Below are 10,572 nucleotides of genomic sequence, written 5' to 3' on the forward strand. Positions count from 1 at the left end.
CAGCAGGGATCATAGGATCCCAGCAAGATAAGCATCCAAATGTGTCTTGAAGGTGTTCAAAGTGGGTGCTTGAACCACCTCCGGTGGCAGTCTGTTCCAAACCTTGGGGACTCGGACAGGAAGAAGTTCTTTCTCATGTCCTGCCTAAATCAGTCGTGGCGAAGTTTGTGACCGTTCGATCTTGTCATCCCTGGGGGCGCTCTGGTGACCAGCCGTTCCCCCAGATCCTGATGAGCACCCCTTATAAACTTATAGGTGGCCACCAGATCACCCCTGAGCCTGCACTTTTCCAGGCTGAAGAGTCCCATGGCTCTCAGCCTCTCTTCATAAGGTCTGCTTTCCTGACCTCTGATCACGCGCGTGGCTCTCCTCTGCACCCTCTTAAGCTTCTCCACATGCTTTTTAAATTGTGGAGCCCAAAATTGGACACAGTACTCCAGCTGTGGCCTCACCAAGGCTGAGTACAAGAGAATAATGTCCTGGGAGAATGACGTCCCAGGATTTGCTTGAGAAGCACCTATGGATGCAAGCCAGCGTTTTGCTCGCTTTACTAGCCGCAGCATCACATTGAAGGTTCATGTTCAACTTGTGGTCAATCATGACCCCCAAGTCCCTTTCATCTGTAGTGCTAACCACTGTAGTACTGCCAAGGCTATAAGCATGCTGCAGGTTTTTCCTCCCAAGGTGGAGAACCTTGCATTTTTCGGTGTTGAACAGCATCAGGTTCTCATTCGCCCATTTCCTGAGCCTGTCAAGATCTGCCTGGATCACCCTCCTGTCCTCAGGTGTGGATGCTTTACCCCAGAGTTTGGTGTCTTCGGCTAACTTGGCCAATCCACTTCTGACACCAAAGTCCACCTCATTGATGAAGATGTTAAATAGTATAGGCCCTAGGACAGAGCCTTGAGGGACCCCACTGGTCACCGCGCACGAGTGGGGTCCCTCAATATTCCATATTAGTTTCTGGTTCCAGAAAGCAATATAGAACTCCTGGAGCAGGCCATCTGCCCCAAGAGTTTTACCACTCCTGAAACTGTGGAGAATTTTCTTGATCTCCTGTGTCCACTTCTCCATCAGAAACATGCTCACATACAGGCACATGAATCTCCCAGTCAAGGACTGAGTCAGAATGGGAGTGAGCAATCTACAAGTACGTAAGTTACACGTAGGCCTATGCAGCATGAGATATGGGTGACAAACAGCACTCCAACTTGATCAAACATATGTGATACAAAGCATAACCAAACTGCAGGGAAATTCAGATTTGGCCATTTTCAGGAAACCTGAGTCAAAGCTGCAAATATATGACTGAACAGCAAGCCAAGAGCCTGTATTCTAAATAGTCTGCATTACAGTTACATCCTAAAACATTAATAACTAAGGTGACCAAATGTATAAATAGTTATTTTGCTAGAATTAATGTATTTTTGCTAACATGTTCAAATCATTATAAATAGACACAAAGACAGGATGGAAAAAGCAAAGCTGCCTTGTCAGGTGTTGCTCCCAGGGTGGCCAACCAGAGCACAGAGCTTCCTGTCCTGCCCTGCCCCACCCTGAACTTGGTCCCACACCTTGGCTGCCCCCAGCCTGGATTCCCCTGGTGGCAGGCACAGGCCAGGCTGGGCTCCGGGCCGGCAGGCAGGACCGGAGGAGCCCAGGTCTGCGCGGGGCTGGTGCCTGCTGCTCCCTGCAGTGTCTGTCCTGCCCAGCCCCAGCCCTGACCCAGGGGGCTGCACAGGGTGGGCCTGTGGGAAGTACCAGTGGTGGTGCTGCTGAGGCCAGTGACGGCTGCGCTCCCTGTCCCCGGGCAGCATCAAAGACAGGACCAAGGTCTTTTTCTAGCAGGCTGGCAAGCAGCAAGCTTTCTTCCACAGAAGGCAGCATGAGCACCTGACCCGTAAGTTACAGGACCTGCACAGGCAGGCAGCGGTGGCGGGCTGGGGTGTGAGGGAGGACACGCAGAAGGTGAAGGCCCAGGTTGGCGTCTGGTACCAGGAGGCCAGGAAAAAGATCTTCCAGGCCAGGGTGCCCTCGGTGGCAGAGAGGGAGGAGCAGTCTGCTTATTTTTCCAGGCTAAAGTAGACCAAAGAGAAGCCTCCGACATGCCTGACAGACAGTGCAGAAGCGGAGCACTGGTCGATGGAAGGCATGTTTGAAACGGTGATTGCTTTCTACCGAGAACTCTATACCACACGACAGGAGGACCCAGGGGCTATGCAGCAGTGCCTGCAGAGGCTCACCTGGGCCCTCAGAGAAGCTGAACAGTAGCAGCTGGAGGAGTGGTGGCCACTGGAAGAGGTCGAGAAGACCCTCCGGAGTTTCAACAATGTTAGGACTCCTGGGTCAGATGGCCTGCCCATGGAATTTTACATGACCTTTTGGGACCTAGAAGGCCTCGACCTGCTGGAGCTCTTTTGACAGTGGCTGCAGGAGGGCCAGCTCAGGGCTCGGATGGACCGGGGCCTTGTGACCCTCTTACACAAGAAGGGTCCGAGGGAGGATTTGAAGAACTGGAGGCCTATCACCTTCCTGAACTTTGACTATAAACTGCCAGCCAAAATCTTCAAATCTGTCCTAGGTTCCATCATCCATGAAGACCAGACGTGTGTGGTACCAGGACGCCAGCTCCACAGAGCCCCACTGCAACTGAGGGACACACTCCAGCTGGAATAGGACAGACGGCAGAAGAAAGCGGTGCTGAACCTGGACCTGGAAAAGGCCTATGACAGTGTCCCACCAGTTTCTCTTTGAGATGCTGAAGCGAATGGGTGTCCCTCCGACCTTCACCAGATGGATACAGACACTGTACATGGATGTAAGCAGCGAGGTACAAGTCAACGGGTTCTTGAGCATGCGGATCACGATAGTGTTGGGGGTCTGCCAGGGCTGCCCGCTCTCTCCGATCCTTTTCATCTGCACCATTAAGCCCCTGGCCCAGCGCATCAGGCAGGACCCTGGGATGCTCTTCACGGGGCAGCCTTTCTTGCTTTTTTCAGTCCTAGAGGTTCCTCTCGCCTCTTTTACCCTGCTCCACCAGGGTGCCTGCGCCTCAAATTTTGTGGGATCTGCGCCTCATATTTTCGGAAACCCTAAGTGTAACCCAGGCGGTACTCCAAGAGGTACCCCCTCTCCAATTGAAGGGATCAAAGCAAGTGCACAAGTGCTGTGGGAGGTGTAGGGACGCTCCTCCCCCTATAGAGCAGAGCCAGACCACCAATGGGAACTTAACCATATACCTTTTAATGAGAGAACAATACTGGGAACATAACCAGTATAAACCAGGGGGTATAGGGGACACTACAATGCCCCGGGGGGGCAGGATTCAACAAAGGTTAGATGCTTACAATCATAGACATATTCATCCAGTTGACAAAAGACAGGGTTAACCAAAATGTAAAACACAAACAGCAGAACAAACAATACTGGTTGGTGAAATATAAAAAGGCACAAAATATAAAATGTCAAATGACAAGGAATATAGGGCTTAGGTACCTGGAGGGGGAGAAAGTGGGGAAATACAATGGCCCCTTTCCATTGCAAGAAGAATTTCCCCCGTTAGCTCACTCACCCCAAGTCACCCGAGCTCGGACTTGAATGCGGACTTCCCACGTGGCAGGCAGACTCTACCACATAGCCATGAGTGCTGGTACTATGCCAAGCTGCTAGGGGTCTTGACCTTCCAGGAGGCCCAGCCTCACATCAAGTTGCCTGGCCTCTTATTGGAGGAGCTGGAAGCAGAGCTGGGAACCCCTCAGGTCCTTGCTCAGATCCTTGCTGGAGCTGGGGAGCCTCTCCTGCTGGCTGCAGCCTCTCATAGGGGATCCTGGAGCCCAGCGGGGGGCCTCCTGCCAGCCGCACGCTGCGCTGCTGAGGGTCCAGCTGCTGCCTGCAGGTCTCACTCCTTCAGGGTCTTCTGGGGCAACTGCTCCCACCCTGCTGGCTCAGCTCTTTGCCAGCTCTTTGAATCTCCTTCCTTGTGGTCCCTCACTGGTCTCCCCTGAGTCAGCCACACTGCCCCTTTTATCCCCCTCCTGGTGACCCAAGGGGCCAATCAGGGGACATGGAGGGTGAGTCTCTGGGGCCTGATTGGTGAGGAAAGGGAATCCCAAGTCCTCCAATCATCTTTTACCCTTTCAAAACCCCTGGGCCAAATCATTACCAGCTAGCCCGTCACATGCGTCTTATATTTTGTGAACCCTCCACCTCAAGTCTGTTGTTGATTTGTCTCTGTTATACGTGTATGTTCACCAAAAATCCCTTTGACTCCGCTCTGCTTCCCTGATTCGTGCCCCCTCCCGGGTGCCTGGAGGTGGGGTACCATTATCCCCCAAGGTCCCCTTGCCTCCGCATATGTGTTATATTCCATCCTGTTCTTTCCTTATTAAACCTGTATATGGTTAAGCTCCAATTGGTTTCGGCTCTACTGTATAGGGGATAGGAGGAGAGCTGCTCCCCCATATGTGGCAACCCTTCCCATACCGCATGAACACCTGCTAAATCCCTTCAATTGGAGGTGGGGTACCTCATCCGAGTACCAGCTGGGTTACAGCTCTGTGCTGCAGCCAGTAATCGCTACATGAGACTGCCGGTATAGCCACCCAGAGCGCAGAGCTTCCCGTTCTGCCCCACCCTGCCCCACCCAGAGCTTGGACCCAAGGCATGGCTGGGGGAAATGCCAGCAGCATGCTGCTGGTGTAGCAGAAAGCCTCCTTTGTTCATTTCCCTTCTGGACCTGGATATAACAGAAACCCCTTCTTGCCTGCATCCCCCATTTTGTTTATTTGTTTTCCTTCTAGTATTGGTGGAGACCTATTACACTGATTGCATGGTTGTGGTGAGGCTCCGAGGAAGCCAGAAAGCTGAAGTGGCTTTCTGTAGGAGAAACCTAGAAATTACATCTATATATCAATTTAGCTCCGTGTCACTAAAGAAAACTAAAATATCCACTGCAAAGACTGTAAATATAACTGTGTTAACCTAACTCACTTACTGTCCCCCATGAATGACCTGTGCCCCTGGCAGCTGCGGGGGCATGGCAGCAGCGGAAGCGCAGCGGTGGGAAGCAAGGAGTTCCTGCAGATGCCGTTGGTGCTGTCAGCGGGGCTGGGGGTGGTGGTGAGCACCAACCAGGGAGATGAAACTACCTGCAACTACACTGGCGGCAGTGTTGGCGGTGGTCAGCGCTACCGCTGACCGCCCGCGGATGCCGCTGTTGGTAGGGTGGTGAGCAGCGGCTGCCCGCAGGTGCTGCCAACACTGTCGGGAGCACCTTTTTGTAGGTGGTGCACATGCAGCCGCATGTACCCCCTATGCATCGCCCCTGCTGTCCCTAGTAGCCTTTGATCCTCACTACCTCACAGTGCATTTTTATATTTCATCTGTCTCATCTTTACTATGGCATTCTGTATTTTACATGTTATACTTTTAAACCCTTAAGGAATGTACTTTCTGTAGAATAAAGTTACACCCTGGACCATTGTTAAAAAATGCACTGAAATTGTAACTGCAAAGTGATAAAATCTGCAGTATTGGGCAGTCCCTTGAATGAAAGCAAGTATGAATGACAAACCAAGTACCTCTGGCTGTTAATTGACAATAGCCTAGCCACTTACCATTACAGAACTCTACAAGCCATTTTAAACTAATCAAGCCAAGGACCTTATTCCTGAAACTGAGGACCCACCCGATGGACTATTCCTGTAACCCATGACAATACAGCCATTAAGTCAATAAGTCAAGGATGGACTCCTTAAATTTCAGGTACCAGCAGGCAGACACCCCTGTGATTAAAAGCTGTCAAAACTGACATGAGACATCGACCTTTGGATTGGGTAGCCAAGATGATGCTGGGGGATCACACAAGTCTGCCAGAAAGGGTTAAAAGGCAGTGAAGCATGACCCTCAGGGGCACCCTCTTATCCAGCACCTGACCTACCGAGACAGGACAAGCATACCCCCTTCTGGATATGACATCACCTTGAAGGAAGCTGACCATCAACAGCAGACTCCAGGGCCTCAGATAGGTAGATATACTGACACCAGCGCTCTCACAATCACTACAGCAGCTACTATACACTACACTACATGGGTTTAAATGACATGCATTTGAATGAGTGAGTTCATGTGTGTATATTAAGGTGGCTAGTACCCCTCATAACTCAAAGTTTTCATTTATGATTTTATTGTTAACTTCACATATCATCTAATAAACTAGAATTTATGATGATCTGAAGAGTTGGTCCTTTGTAGCCAATACTGGGGCCAGCAACGGCTGTGTTCCCTGTCCGTGAATACTGCCTGGCTGCTGCCTCTGGCCTCCCTTCTTTCTGTACCTCAGGGGCAGCCCTCAGGGGGCAGGAGTGGTTGTAGCAGGGGTCTTGCACAGTCAGCCTGCCATGCCCCCTCACTTGCTGCCACACCCTGTCCTTGCCCTGGTGGTGTCTGTGGCACAGAGCGAGGCCTGGCAGCGCAGGGCAGCCTCCCTGGAGCTGCATTCGGTGGGCAAATGTGGGCCCTGCAGGTGGGGGCTGGGAATCACTGGTGAACGGAGGTGCTCACAGGCAGCCTGAGCTCCCAGCCAGGGCCTGAGAGCAGCAAGGATGTGGCTTCAGTCTGTACCCAGGAGGTTTAGGTACTGGGCTGCCCTCACTGGGGCCACTGACAGATTGGCTGAGTGTGAGCTTCTGCTGCAGGGCCTGAGAGCAATCAATATAGCTTGAAAAGGGTGCCTGGGACATTTTTTTTGGGGAAAAATATATGTCTATATATATATGAGATTATATATATATCTATACTCTGAGTATCACTCCACAAAGAAAAACCATAATTCATTACAAAACTCACCTCTGCAGCACCTGCAGAAAGGCCTAGCTGGCCACCCAGACCTGTTACAATATCCACACTGCGTCCCATACACACACACAAACTCTGGTCTCTCAGGACCATAAGAATATCAGCCCTAGCCCCCAGCATACCTAGAGGACCAGTACTAACAGCTAGATGACAAGTCTTTAATTTTAACCCAGTTTTTATCTGCTCATGGACAGCCACAGTGAGCAATATAAAGCAAACAAGAAGACATATTTGCATGCCCATTTGCATATACCCAGAATATGCCAATAAATATGCAAATGAGCCACCCCTCACTCCACATTGCTCATGTAACTCAGCAGAGCCTGACGAAGGGACTTTGATCCTGAAAGCTTACAGAAAGGGACAATTTTCTTGCCATTTTTCAGTTGGTCTAATGAAAGGTATCATTTTGGAACCAAGGATTCTAGTTTTTTGTATGTCTTTTTGTCTCAGACCAACACAGCTACCAAGTACACCCCTGAAACATGGAAGATGCCGAATTTTAGCTGATTTTGGATTTTAAACTTCATTGCAGAACAACAAGGAAGTATTTTTACCTCCCTGCCTGGCATCTGACACCTCCAGGGAAGGAATTCTACCTGATCAACACATCAAAGAGCTACTGAACACAGCTCACAAAGACACTCCCATGAACCCAGAGGGACAGCCTTCCATCTTCAGCTCCCTCTGTGCAAAAATGAAGTTTATTTCCTACCTATTGGTACTTTTTACCACCTTATACCATCTACGCTTTTCCCAGAGCCTGACGAAGGCACTTTGATCCCAAAAGCTTGCAGAAAAAGACAATTTTCTTGCCATTTTCCAGTTGGTCTAATAAAATGTATCATTTTAGAACCAAGAGTTCTAGTTTTTTTGTATGCCTTATTAGCTATAGGCAGACAAGGTTCCTTGGGTGAATCTGATATCTTTTATTAGACCAACCCAAATAGTTGGAAAATCATTTTTTAAAGACATATTTGTAAAAAGATCAAGAATCTATGGCAAGCAGATGGTGTGAAATATAGTTGGGGCTCCAACACCAGCTTATCTTTAAGATGTATGGCATTTAAATAAGTCTAGTAAATCAAGTATCTGCTTCTCTGAAATATTTTATGAGTTCCTGTCTTAACCCCTATAGCAGATTAATCCCTGCTGAAATGGCATCGGTTAATTTGGGCTTCAGTCCTTAAAGTGCAGTTCTAGTCTGGAAAGGGACTATACAAGAATGAACCCTGCTTTGGGGAAATGATTAGAAATGATTATTCTGCTCTATTTGGCACCTTTGGGCGTATCCAGACAAGTGCGCACGTGCCTCTTGTAGCATCTCAAACCCCTTTGAGATGCTGCAAGAGGCACATGAGGGAACAAAACAAATGCAGTGTGGCGGCAAAATTAGACCCCTGGATATCCAAGGGTCAAAAAATACCCCAGTAGAAAAAAGCGGGACAGGCAACCAGAGGTTTGGTCCTCCACAGAGCTGCTCTGGTAGCCAGCCCTGGCCCTTGCTCAGGTGCTGAATCACTCTGCCTGCCTGTGTGGGGCAACCAGTGGTGCAGGCTGCAGGGACCTGGACCTGGCTTCATGGCACGTAAGTAGGAGGTTGGGGGGGCTGGAGAAGGGGGGAAGGGAACCATGTGGAGGCCCTGCCTGGCCCCAGCCCCCCTGTGCATTCCTCTTGCCCCCGCATTCATTCCCTCTGCCCTGTTCATTCCCTCAACTCCTTGTTCATTCCCCCCGCCCTGTTTGTTCACCCAGCTCCCCGTTCATTCCCCCGCGCCCCCATACATTCCCCCAACTCCTTGTTCGTTCCCCCTACCCCGTTTGTTCCCAACTCCCCATGTGCCCCCCCGCCCCCTGTGGAGACGAGCCCCTGGAGATGAGCTGATGTTCCCTTGCTCATCTCCAGCCTCCTCCTCATTCCCCTGCTCATTTCCAGAGAGCAGGGAAAATGAGGGGACAGCAGGGGAGCAAGCAGGAGGCTGGAGACAAGCAGGGGAATGTTTCCAGCTTGTCTCTCCAGCCCCAGAGAGAGGGAAAGGAGGAAAGGCTCTGATTTTTTGTTTGTTTCTTTCTTTTAACAAATTAGATTAAGAGACATTCTAAACTTTGATGCTTTGGTCAGTTATTGTAGAGTCTGGAGGGATGTGGTTGGTCCTAGGCTGAAGAGGTAGCAGAGGCTTTTGGCCTGGGACCCTGGGTCTATTCCTGCCTCCCTCCACCAGACAGGGAAATTCAGATAAGAAGCGGGAGGAGGCAGCAGGGAAGACTGCGGACGATCATCCCAGTCCTCAGGGCCAGGCCGGGCTGGCTCTTGCGGTTCCAGTGCTGCAGCCAGGAACTACGTGGTGCCAGGGTGGCGGGCAGGAGGGTAGAGAGGAATGATGGCAGTGGGCAGAAAAGTGGGAAAGTGATAGGGGCTGGGGAGTGGCAGTGAGCAGGCACATGGGAATGCAGCAACAGCTAGGTGGCAGTGCAGGGCCCATGCTGGTGCACTGGGGTCAGCACCGGTGAGGGCCCAGAGCAGAGCATCAGGAGCACAGGGCCTAGGCTGGCAGGGGCTGCATGGAGCTGGGCTGGGCTGCACCAGCAGGAAGATGTGGGAGCCAGGCCGGCTGCCAGCCTGCACCCGACTCTGCCTGCTGCACTCCCGCCCAGCTGTCACTGTGCTCCCACATGCCTGCTTGCTGCCACTGCCCTGCCACCGGACAGCGGTGGCAGATGGGGGGGGAAGTGGCAGTGAGTGGAAACACAGGGCCACACCAGTGCCCTGAGGTCAGGAGTGGCAGGAGCGCGGAGCCGGGGCTTGGAGAAGCACTGGCTGGGGCTCCACTTGCTGTGGGAGGGCTCTGGCCAAACCCTCCCCCTCCACACATGCTACAACCCTACCCAGCCACCCTCCCCCACAAACCCCATACCCACCCACACCACACCCCCCCATATGCACCCTTACGCCACATACTCACACTCCCATACCTATCCACCCCCTCACAAACCCCACACACCCCCATGTTAGGTTTGACCTAGAAACCACTACACATAGCCCAAGCAAAAGTCTCTGTTCTGTAACTAATGCTCAATTGCAATGATAAGGAGAAGACAGTCTTAGATAAAGGAGACTTGAAAACAAAAACAGAATTAGTGGAGTAGGGCAAAGAGCTGATTTAAATATTAAGATTCACACCCCTAGGTGGGGAGAAAGTATGCTAATGAAACATACATGTATGGAAATGAGATACATAGCTAAAACACAGGTATAGAGACATGCTCAGTAAAGAACTCCTTGCGTCACTCCCTTATAACCAATTAGCAAACAAGAATGCTTATGAAGGTCCAATACTCCTGTATAAAAGATGCTCATAATTAAGACTCTGTGTGCTTGTTACGTGAAATTATTCCGCTTGCACCTTGTATTGCTAGCAATAAATCTTTATACTTTCAGCCCTGGTATCTTTATTGGCTTTTGCATACCAGGCACGATCCCAGACTTGAGCTGGGGCTCAACAGTAGGATGGGGCCACGAGCACCATAAGCCACCTGAACCCTGGATGCTCAACAAAGGAGAAGGTCTGGCCATCCAGAGCAAGCATCTCCCCAATGCTCTAGGTGATCTCGCTCGCGTTGGGAATGCACTCCCCTTTGTCTGTGCCTTTCCGCCACTGGTCCAGGGTGGCCTGCCTCTGCTTCTTGGGGATGGGGGCTTAGGAGAGAGAGGGGGGC

Source organism: Alligator sinensis, unplaced genomic scaffold (genome assembly GCF_000455745.1).
Source record: "Alligator sinensis unplaced genomic scaffold, ASM45574v1 scaffold225_1, whole genome shotgun sequence".
Classification (NCBI taxonomy): Eukaryota; Metazoa; Chordata; order Crocodylia; family Alligatoridae; genus Alligator; species Alligator sinensis.